This window comes from Charadrius vociferus, unplaced genomic scaffold, assembly GCF_000708025.1.
Source record: "Charadrius vociferus isolate BGI_N301 unplaced genomic scaffold, ASM70802v2 scaffold169, whole genome shotgun sequence".
Classification (NCBI taxonomy): Eukaryota; Metazoa; Chordata; class Aves; order Charadriiformes; family Charadriidae; genus Charadrius; species Charadrius vociferus.
In genome coordinates, this window is record NW_009652966.1 from 2,380,905 (window position 1) to 2,392,594 (window position 11,690).

The window sequence follows — 11,690 nt, forward strand, 5'->3', positions numbered from 1 at the left end:
TCGCTCTGTTTGTGCTATGTGGTCTGTAAACAAGATTTATAGGAATCTATAACTTGCAACATTTCTTAAGGCAGAGGATGTAATGATTAAGTATTTGTACATAGAGCAAGTCTTCAAATGTAATCCTACCTGAGGGAAGCAGATAACCTGTTAAGAAACCTCCTGTACTGAGATCCTTGGTAGAGGATGATCAGGTTGGGGAACATTTAAACAAACCAGACAGGCATAAGTCCATAGCCATGATGGGATGCTCCTACAAGTGCTGAGGGAGCTTGCCAAGGTCCTCACAAAGCTACTCTTGATTATCGTTGTTTTCAGAAATCTGCAGTGCCTTCATTTTTTTCTTGTTTTCAAAAATCTGAAATTCACGCAATAAGTCAAAACACTGTGAATAACTGTGAATTAGCTAAGCTTTAGGACAAAAGTCATCAGATAGAAATCTCACTCTCTCAGTAAGAAGAAAGGGGCAGTAAAGGAGAAAGTGCATCTCACGTGTAAACTATCCTGAATGTCACTTGTTAAATTAGTATGTCTCATCCTTGCGAATATAGATGTATATTCCTTGTTGCAAAACACCATATTGATTTCTTCAGTTTTACTGTAGTACATGGACATATCTTTCATGCAAAATTGGGACTTAATCTTCTCCTGTCAATATCTGAATTAGTTTTAGTCTCCTGCATTTTGTTTCTTGATGACACAGTTGTTATAATTTTATTTCATTGTTTTATACTGGCTTTGTATTTCTCTTCAGATAAAAAAAAAAAAAATAAATCAGTGTGGTGATCTCAACTTATAGAACTAGATTTTTTTTAGCTTCTGGTGATCTAAGAAATTATCTCCTCCTACACATTTTTAGAACAGCTGGCAAGAACTGCATGCAGCATTTTTGAAGTAGTTTACAGGTAGAAACATTTGCAGCTGGAGATGGGACAGAGACTGCTTACCCCTTAAAATTATCTCTCCATTTATTATGACACAGTTCAAGTTTTTGAGTTGTGTTTTCAGTTCTGGTTTGAGCAGGGAATGATTCTGAAGCTTTAACTGGTCTAACTTTCCTTTGCTTTACCTAGCTACAGTCTGCTTTATCCTCATTCTGTCCACTGATAATCTTATTCTTTCTATTCTATTGTGGCAGCTGACTACAAACAAACAAATTATATTTAAATGCAGAATGTATAAATTACATATAGTCATTACTTTAATACCTACTTATTGTCCTGGTTTGAGTGACACAGGACTAATTTCTCTTCTAATGCTTGGGAAAACTGCATTTTGAGAAGACCCTAGTGTCTGAATTTGTGAAAATATTTACTTTACAGCCAGCTATGGTGTGTGGGTTTCAAGGTTTTAGTGTTTTTCGAGCTTGCCAGATGCAGGGATGAGGAGAAGTGAGACCTGAGCACTTGACCCAAGCTGGCCAACGGGATTATTTCATACCATGAACATTACATTTAATATAAATTAGAAAGTTTGCTGAGGAGTTCTCTCTCCCTTAATGGCTGTGATCCAGAGAACTTCTTGCCCCATTGCCAGGCCCCTGAGCCCTTCCCATCCTCCTGAAGCCGCAGCGCTCACAGTGTCCAACATTTGCTGTCCACTGCTGGGAGTGCACAGCTTCCTACTGATAGAATTGGCTGAGTGTAATCCTCATAGATTTTATATTGGTACTGGGATCAATATTGGCTCTATTAATGTTAATTATCTAGTCTTATTCTATTAAATCTGTTTATATTTCAGCCCTTGGGTTTCCTTGTTCTTTCCCGATTCCCTTCCTGGGTGGGGAGGGGTCATTGAGTGATACAATAATTGTCTAAATGACAGGGAATTGTTGTGGGTTTCTCAAACCATAACACTTGTATAATTAATAATAATTACAAACAGTAATTTAAAATCCTAAATAATGTATGACAATTTCCTTGTATTGTGAACTCATAATTTAACGTTTCTTCAGCATTTCTGTTTTCAAATTCATCAGCATGCTTAAAGTTCAGCATGTAATTTGCTGAATTATAGCTTTTGAACATGCTCTGCTCTCTTGTCATTTTGATCTTTTTCAACCACACACATAGAGTGTGATCTCATCAAAGAAATAGAAGACCGGTCCTTCTGTATGTGAAAGAAAACTTACAGATAGTTAAACTTACAGTAACAAAGTTACTTCATGGTGAAATGTAAGCCATACTGTCATATTACATAGAACTGCCCAGTTGCTGCTACCTAATAATGCACAGCTTTATCTAATTGGGGGATTTTTCTTTCAAATGTCAAAAATTTGCTAGCATTATTACTAAAATTCACTTAAAAAATAAAAAAAAGAAAAGAAAAAGATGGAAATGGTCTTGATAGGAGAGACAGATAGGATATTTCTGTATTACTTACAGTGGTCTGGAATACCGGTGCAGCACCTGTGTTCTAGAAATTAGATATAGGACTCTATTTAAGGATAATTGAAGCATCAGCTACTGTTAATACTTTAATTATTGTCTTGATGAGAAAACATAGCAATGCAGGTCAATTTGCAGAAGTAAGGCTATTTGCAGATTAGAAGCTGACTCTGGCCAAGAGATTATGACCATGAATATATTTAATTAAATTCCATGTATTAGTGAACTGCTTTACATACATCATTGTATATTTGGTTTATTGTTTCCATAAGAGAGTACCTGAAAAGCAAAAATGCTCTGGGTCTGGCTAGTGAAATTCTTATCATATGTATTTAAGAATAAATTAACTCAATCAAACTAGGTCTCAGAATATGCACAGAACTGTGCAAACGATCTGCACCAGGCTCTTTAATTACAAGTGCTAGAGGGTGGAGGAAGAGCTTTATGCATTAGTACAACACAAGTACTGGTTTTGGTAGTCACAAAAGATACTTTTCTTGCTATACCATCAAAGGTTCATGTGAGTCAGCTGGCACTTATTGAACAAATTAGAACTCACCATCAAGGGAATGGAAAGATCATGACTGGATCACCGACTTTCTCCAGGCTAACTCCATTATTGACCTTTCCTATACAGGTAAGTGCATCTTCTGCATCTTTACTTCAAAAATATTTTAGCCAGGCAGTGAAGAAACCAACAAAGGCTCTAGAGGGTTATGCTAGGTGAACAGCTGAAGGAGTATTTCACGAGAATGGCTTCTCGGAAGTGTCTGAAATTCACACTTTCAAAATAAATATTTGCAAATACTTCAAATTTTTAAGTGGCAACACTTAGTCTGAAAATTGACATTAAAGATTATATCTTATTTTCAAGCAACTCTACTGATCAACATGTCAAAATTGTCCTTGATCTTGGATATTTAAAAAAAAAACAACCTTCAAAATAATTAATATCTGACTTGTTTGTGCTCTGCTATTTGACTTGATAATATTAAAACATAATACTCTATTTTCAGTTTCTCTCATGTTTACTGTCTCTTTAGTTACAGAGGAGATACTGTATAAATTAATTCCATAGAATTTCCTAAAAGTTAGACATTTGAAGCTTGTTAGAAAAAGGCGGAGAGACTAGTGACCTCCACTGAAGATTACCAGTATCATACTCTCTCTACCTTGAAGCTGTTTATTTATTTGCTTCTACCATGTCTTTACAAGGGAACAAAAAACATCTCTCATGTTTACTTTAAAATTTTCCCTCAGAATTTCTGCCTTTCAACTCGGTGTCACAAGTCAACTCGATGAACCTTCTGTTATGAAAAGAGAGACACTCTGCTCATTAAACTAGTGCTTTAAACTGCTTAATTCTTTTCTTACTTTTTATTATATTGGGGTTTGGAAAAGCAAATTATGTACTATTATGATGAGGTTTTGATCTATAATTCTACAGCAAATGTCCAGACTTAAATAACTTAGGTCAAAAGGGAGCAATAATCTTAATGACCTTCATTCTGAAAAGCCTTCCCGAAAGAACAGGATGTTCCTTCCTGGATGTTGAACACGCTATTAAACACTTGAAATGATTGATATTTTCTAAATACTGTCAAGGTAGAAAGTTAAAAGAATAAGAGTTGTGGGGCATTCCTTAAATACTATTTGTCAGCTCTAAAGAATGGCTTTCAGGATTTTATAAACAGATATATCCATTGACCCGCATACCTGAGAAACTTTAATCTTAGGGAAGGTGATTGGTAGAGGTGAGAAAAGAGGAATCTTAAAGAACTGCTGCGATAGAATGGTAAATGGGGTTGTAGATGGAAGGGAAACAGTGCATGCAATACTCTGGAAATACTGCTGTTGCCAAAAATAATGCAGTTTCACTCAGTGATTTCTGGAATTACAAAATCAGTGCTCCAGCTCCCAGGGTCTGGAGAATTTTCCTAAGATATTCTCTCAGGAAAAGGACTTGGCAACTACCTTATGACTTAAAACTAAGCTGGCTGTCTAAACTTAAAAATCCAGTTAAAATTACAGTGAGGGTCCAGAACACGTGTTTTTCAACTTTAGCCTCTCAGGAGTTAGCATTTACATAATACACCTAACATTCTCCTAGCATTGATAGTGTTGGCCATCTCACAAGATTGAGTTGTTATTTTCTTCTAGTGACAGTGGTGACAGCAGTCATCTAGGAGTAGGCATGCTGATTTCCTTTCTGGCATACCCTGGCCCGCATCCATAACAGTGGGTTGGGGGAGGGCTTCACATCTCTGTGCTGAAACCATGTCACTATGATTAATTTATCCAACAAGAGGAAGCCTGCAGAGAGAGCACGAGTATGTGCCCTGGAAATACCAAGTTCTGGAACGAGGAGTTTGTATGTCTACAGCAATTTTAAATTCCTTTACAATATATAACTTAGGCATTTCAGAACCTAAATCCTGTGGTTGGAACCTGCTCCAAAACCTCTTTTACAAGAGTTGCTACAGCCAAAGGGATATTTTTTAAGTTTGCTGTTGTAAATGTCTTTGTGAGAAATGAAAAGATTAAACGGTGTCAGCCGGCTCCTTTCATCTTCACCATTTTGTGGATCTTCCTATGCAGTGAAAAGTTCACACACGTCTATGAGTCACAAGCAGATAAAAGTATATCTTGAAAAGTCTCCAGATAAGGTCTTCACCCTTAATGAGCATAGGCTCATTAAAGCTCTTCACAGAACTGTAATCCTAGATGCAGCTGGACACTGACAAAGCCTGCAAGAGCCATACGTCCCTGGGCTGCTCTGCGTGGGCAGGGGAGCCAGGAGCTGAGGGTGACAGCAGGGCAGGCACAGGAAGAGGAAGCACACCAACAAGGACTGTCATCTTGCAGGACCTGAGCAAAATGAGGTCCAGGGATGGTAATCAGGGCCAGCCAGTGACTGCCAAGCAAGTCCATACTGAGGACAAGTTGGAAAGTCATGTCAGCAGATTAAAATTCAGATCACCAAGAATAAGCAAGGTTGCAAAATAACTTTGGCAAGGAGCAAGGACAATTGGACCATCATATCATACAAATACTTGTGACTCACCTTCCCTGTATGCATTTGATTCTGGAGAGTGATGAAGCAGAAAATAATAGGATTAATAATAAATAATAAATTTAAAACATTAACTGCTACTTATTAATCTAAATTAAGAATTCATCATGATTAATATTATTAATAGGGTAATATTAGGAATAAAATAATAGAGAAGTAATAAGATTCCCCAAACGGGGAATTCCACATAGTTTTCGAAGTAGCTGTTGCCATAAATAACTTTATTGTCATTTAGGAAAGCTGATCTCAAGTTTAGGTTCCAGTCTTTATGTTACTCTCAAGTAGATTTTGGTAGTGATTTTAATTATTCATAATCATGAGTCATCACATACGCAAACCAGTTTTTAAGCCTGTGGTTCCTTTGGGCACTTCTTGTGATGTCTTCTCTGAAAATTCATAATTTACTATCAATGCCCTAGGGCTGGCATATTTTTATTTCTGTTGCCACACTGTATAGTCTGATGACCTAATTGTGTAACTGAGGAGCAAGAATAAAGCTTGAGTAAAACACAACCAGTACGCACAGTCATGCAAAACATGCAATTCTTGTATGTTGATCATCACATTTTCCTTTCCAAGTTTATGTAAAAGGAATGGTTTTAGAGATGACCCATAGGAAAATCCAAATTGTCAAGGATTTTTGAAGAAATGGTGTGCTATATGCATTGGTGTTTTCAGTCCTTTTGCTTGGCCATCCTTTTCTCCTCCATGTGAAGACAGATTTAATAATGTCATTCAAATTATCAAAGACTGGTGTAATTTTAGCACTAAATATACTTTGCTGAGCACCTGATTTCTATGACCCAAGATCTTTAGTGCTTTAGCCCAAGTACTTTTATCCCCTGAAGTGTTGACGTTTCTGCTGCTAATTGGTTTTCATGTTTACTTCCCCTGAAGTACTTAAGAAAGGGTCTGTATCGTCCCTCTCTAAGTAGTGAGGAAATATTTCAGTGTTAAGCTTTATTACATTTCTAGCTCCTTCCTTAGTATTTCCTCTTTACCACCTGCTTGGATTCATATTGTTTGTTCTCTTTGCCTCTTAATTTAAGCTTGCTAATCATCTGTTAATGCAGTTTCAATGAAACATCCCTTGCATGAAACCTCATCAACTACCTCATTACCAAATCTTATTGAAATCACTCCACCTATTATCACCTGGCCAAATTTCCATTATGTTTTGTCATTGAGAATGTGGGCAAGGAGAGATTAAGTTACATGAACACTAATAGGAAATAGAAAAAAAAAGTTTAATTTAACTTAACCTTGGTACAATAAATAAATGTTTCGACACTTTAAAAAATAGACTTCAGCTTAAATTACACTTAACAAAGGCTTCTGTTTACTTGCCAATGTAGCTGGATATGACATTCAGCTACTATTAATGCATGCAGCAGCCGAATCAAGTACATGTAATGAAGTATTCAGAAAGACGAACCACTAAAACCAATTTCTGGCATTAGAGGATATAAGACAAATAACATGCAATTTAGTAATAATAACACTTATTAGCATTTTAGATCTTGGGTTCGTGGTTATTTGATCTTTTCATCTTACACTGAGTCAGGAAATAAACATGCTATAAAGAAAAGGACCAGGTCATGGAGTCAGCATATAAAAGCGTCAATTTTACAGAGTTCTGTAATTTGCCCTGTATAAGACTGTATTTTTTCCTATGGGTATAGCTAAGTAAAGTCCTTAGAACTGCTGTGAACTTATTATTTAAAGACAAAATTTGCACTGCAGATGTTAAATAATAGTCAAATGAAAGTTTCATGGGCTATGTAACATTTTTAAGAGATGCCAGTGGGGAAGAAGACCAGCCTGACTGAACAGAGAGCTTTACTTGGAACTCAGGGAAAACAAAGGGCAGTTTATGACCTTTGGAAGGAGGGGCAGGGAACTCAGGAGGACTACAAAGATGTTTTGAGGTTATGCAGGGAGAAAATCAGAGGGACCAAAGCCCAACTAGAACTTAATCTGGCTTCTGCCATAAAAGACAAATAAAATATTTCTAATAAATACATTAACAATAGAAGAGCTAAGGACAATCTGCATCCTGTATTGGATATGGGGGGAAACATAGCAACCAAGGATGAGGAAAAGGCTGGGGTACTTAATGCCTTCTTTGCCTCAGTCTTTAACAGTAACACCAGTTGTTCTCCAGGTACCCAAACCCCTGAGCTGGAAGACAGGGACAGGGAGCAGAAGGAAGCCCCCATAATCCCAGGGGAAACAGTTAGCAACCTGCTACACAATTTTGGCACACACGAGTCTATGGGGCTGATTGGGATCTACCCAAGGGTACTGAAGGAGCTGGCAGAAGTGCTCACCAAGCCACTTTCCACCATTTACCAACACTCCTGGCTAACCGGGGAGGTCCCAGTTGACTGGAGGTTAGAAAATGTGACACCCATCCACTAGAAGGGGTGAAAGGAGGATCTGGGGAAATACAAGCATGTCAATCTGACCTTAGTGCCAGGGCAGGTTATGGAGCAGATCATCCTGAGTGCCATCATGCGGCGCATACAGAAGAACCAGATGATGAAGCCAAATCAACATGGCTTTGTGAAAGGCAGGTCCTGCTTGACTAACCTGATCTCTTTCTATGACTAGGTGACCGCTTACTGGATGAGGGAAAGTTTGTGGATGTTGTCTACCCAGACTTTAGTAAAGCCCCTGACACCATTTCCCACAGCATTGTCCTGGAGAAACTGGCTGCTTATGGCTTGGATGAGTGTACTCTTCATTGGGCAAAAAACTGGCTGGACGGCTGGGTGCAAAGACTTGTGATGAATGGAGTTAAACCCAGTTGGAGGCTGGTCACAAGTGGTATTCTCCAGGGCTCAGTATTGGGACCGGTTCTGTTTAATACCTTTATCAATGACCTGGACAAAGGGATCGAGTACACCCTCAGTAAGTTTGCTGATGACACCGAATTGGGTGGGACTGCTGATCTGTTTGAGGGTAGAATGGGTCTACAGAGGGACATGGACAGGCTAGATCAGTGGGCCAATAGTATGAGGTTCAACAAGGCTGAGTCCATGCAGCGCTACAGGCTTGTGGAAGAGTGGCTGGAAAGCTGACTGACAGAAAAGGACCTGGGGGTGTTAGTTGACATCTGGCTGAATATGATACAGCAGTGTGCCCAGGTGGCCAAGAAGGCCAACAGCATCCTGGCCTGTATCAGAAATATTGTGGCCAGCAGGACTAGGGAAGTGAACGTCCTGCTGTAGTTGTCACTGGAAGGAAGTTGTCTAAGGAAGTGGTGGAATGACCATCCTTCGTTGTGTTGATGTGGTGCTTAGAGACATGGTTTAGTGGTGGACTTGATGTTCTTAAAGGTCTTTCCCAACTTAATTGATTCTATGAATTTTCCTCTTCCTCAAAGTAATTAATTCCTCTTCCTTAATTAGAAGAAATATGATCATGTATCATACATTAATGGACATACTCTCCAAGAGTATGTGTCTGGAATACTAAGCAATCATGAAAGTGATGTGAATACCAGAACTTAGCCTTTTACAATCTAATCCATGTCTTGCCGGAAAGAAGTGCAGTTAACACAAGATTTAATCTCTAAACAATGTATTGCTCATGAAGGCTTATTAATTAGAAGAAATATGATCATGTATCATACATTAATGGACATACTCTCCAAGACTATGTGTCTGGAATACTAAGCAATCATGAAAGTGATGTGAATACCAGAACTTAGCCTTTTACAATCTAATCCATGTCTTGCCGGAAAGAAGTGCAGTTAACACAAGATTTAATCTCTAAACAATGTATTGCTCATGAAGGCTGTTAACAGATTGCCATGGTGAGTGGATCCATTTGTTTACTTCCTCTGCAGAAGCTGAGCAAGCTTTCCATACTGCACCTCGTCAGTGTGTTTATCACATTGCAGAAGCGGGGACACCCAACAGAGTAGAAGGGAAGTTCAATTTCCATGGCAGCAGCAGTTTTGCCCCCTTCTTTTTAGTGCACTGAGAAGCATGAATCTCAGTGAGGTTGTGATGCCAGAATTAAAACTCACTGAATTCCTTAACATCCTGGTAAAAGAACAGAGTATTTCTTTAAATAACTGCTGATATGAACAAATTTTCCTTAGAGAAGGACCGGTGTAGATACCAAAAGTAGCAAAATATCTCATATTCCTAAATTTCAAAGTGATTTCTTAGATTTTGGGTCTAGAATTGAACTTCAAGTCACAGGTAATTCAGACTGTAGAACATTTCTATTATTCTTGTATGAAGTCCAGGAACTCCTAAGTGCAAAACCTGTAACCCTACATATTCAGAATTCATATAAAATATGTACTTTGAGTTCTGTACAAGATTGATGTGTAAACTTTAGTTCTCCTGTGGTCTATAGAGTTGTCATGCATGTTCTTACTCAGATGGGGATCTACAATATCATCTTCCATCAAGACAAATAGTCTTGAGTTGCAAGCCAGAGAATTTATCTCTTCACTCTAGTTTGTTCTGATGACTAATCATACTCACAGTCAAAAGTCTTTTTCTTCATTTTAATATGACTTTGAGTCATTACTTTTTTTATGCTTTTCTCAACTAGATCAACAAGTCCTTTAGAACAGAAAAAATTTCATATGGTGAAGAAGACTTACTCCATCTCTAGGAGGCTTTAGAACTAAATGAATAGAGCTTCAAAAATCTATCTTTACAATAAAGCTTTTTTTTCAGTCCTTTAATTTGTGGTTCTTTTCTTCTTATTCTTCATTTCTTTCTAAATATGAGTCTTATAACTGAATTTCTTTATTCCATTTATGCCTCATCAATGTTTTTTAAAAAGGTAAAAATAACTTTCCCCTCTTTATTGTGGTTCTGTTTATACTTCAGAATACCTTATAACCTTGGCTGGTCTGTATTCTTGCTTGCCATATCCACATTGCAGATCAGTATTGTGTCCTTCTTTATAAATTATAGCTGATTTTTTTTTTTTAATTTACTTTTACATCAGTAGTTCAGAATTTAAAATAATATCAAAACTGATGTTAACACTTAATGAAGTTCCTAAGATATATCCAATTTATTAATTCACACTGAACACTACTTTTTAATGTCTGCCAATTAGTCAGTTCTTAATCCCTTTTTCAAGGGATTGTGAAAATTATGTGCTAATTTTTTAAGTCTGTGCAATGTTAAGTCATGCCTTTGTAACATCTAAGTATATTACATCTGCAGTTACCTTTGTCAGTCAAACTTGCAATCTCATCAAAAAATGAGATCAGTTTTGTTTGATAAGACCTGTCCTCCATAACATGATATTGATTGCTTTTATATTCCTCTTAATTTAATTATGTATTGATTGAAACACATGTCAGCTTTCCATTCTTTTGCTCGAGGATGATAACATGGAAATCAATCTATACTTTAGCTGGGTCATTCTACTGTCTCCATTGGCACACCATTAACTCTCTTATCCTCAGAAATGACACCTCTATTCTATTGTTGATTAAAAATAAATAGCAGGAAGCTGGAAAGAACACCAGCCAAATCTTTAAGACTCGGGTTCATTCAGGTTATCCAGACCTGCTAATTTAAAAGGGTCTTCACAAAGAAAGAAACAAATGTGAAGAATGCCATTCAGATTACTGGTTTCTCTTGTTTAAATGATGCGATGTTAGGGACTTTGGTCAGGCTCCCTTCTTTTAAAGAAAATATCAGGTTTATGAACAAAACATGATCTCAAGATCTCCGTTACCATGAGCACAGCAGGCATTTCCAATGTTCAGAGTTTCAAGCATGTGTTTCCAGCTGATCTCAGCTCTCCCTCTTACCTTCCTGTGAGGAACACACTACAAATGCTTCTCTACAGTATGTGTGTTCTATTTCTGTTGCATAGAAATGCACTTGAAGTCCATAAAATATTCAAAACTCTGTTATTAACAACATGAATTATTTTCTCTAGATAGTTAATGCTCAGATCATCCTGTAACCAATGCGTTGGATGAGGCTTCCAATGTTCTGGCCAACTGACTCCTTAAGGCAGAAAAAATTAATTTTCCAGGTTGGCTTTATGAAAAGTAATACCTCTTCCCAGCAGCTCCTAGTCTGCCATCACTGAGAGAGAAAGAGAATGAGAGACAGAGAGAATGAGAGACTAAACGTAGTTGGTTCTGTCTGAAAGAGCTGAGGAGATCCGCTTGCTTTCTTTACAGACTGCCTACTCTGATCATATCTCCCTAGTACTCTTAATATCCTTAATGT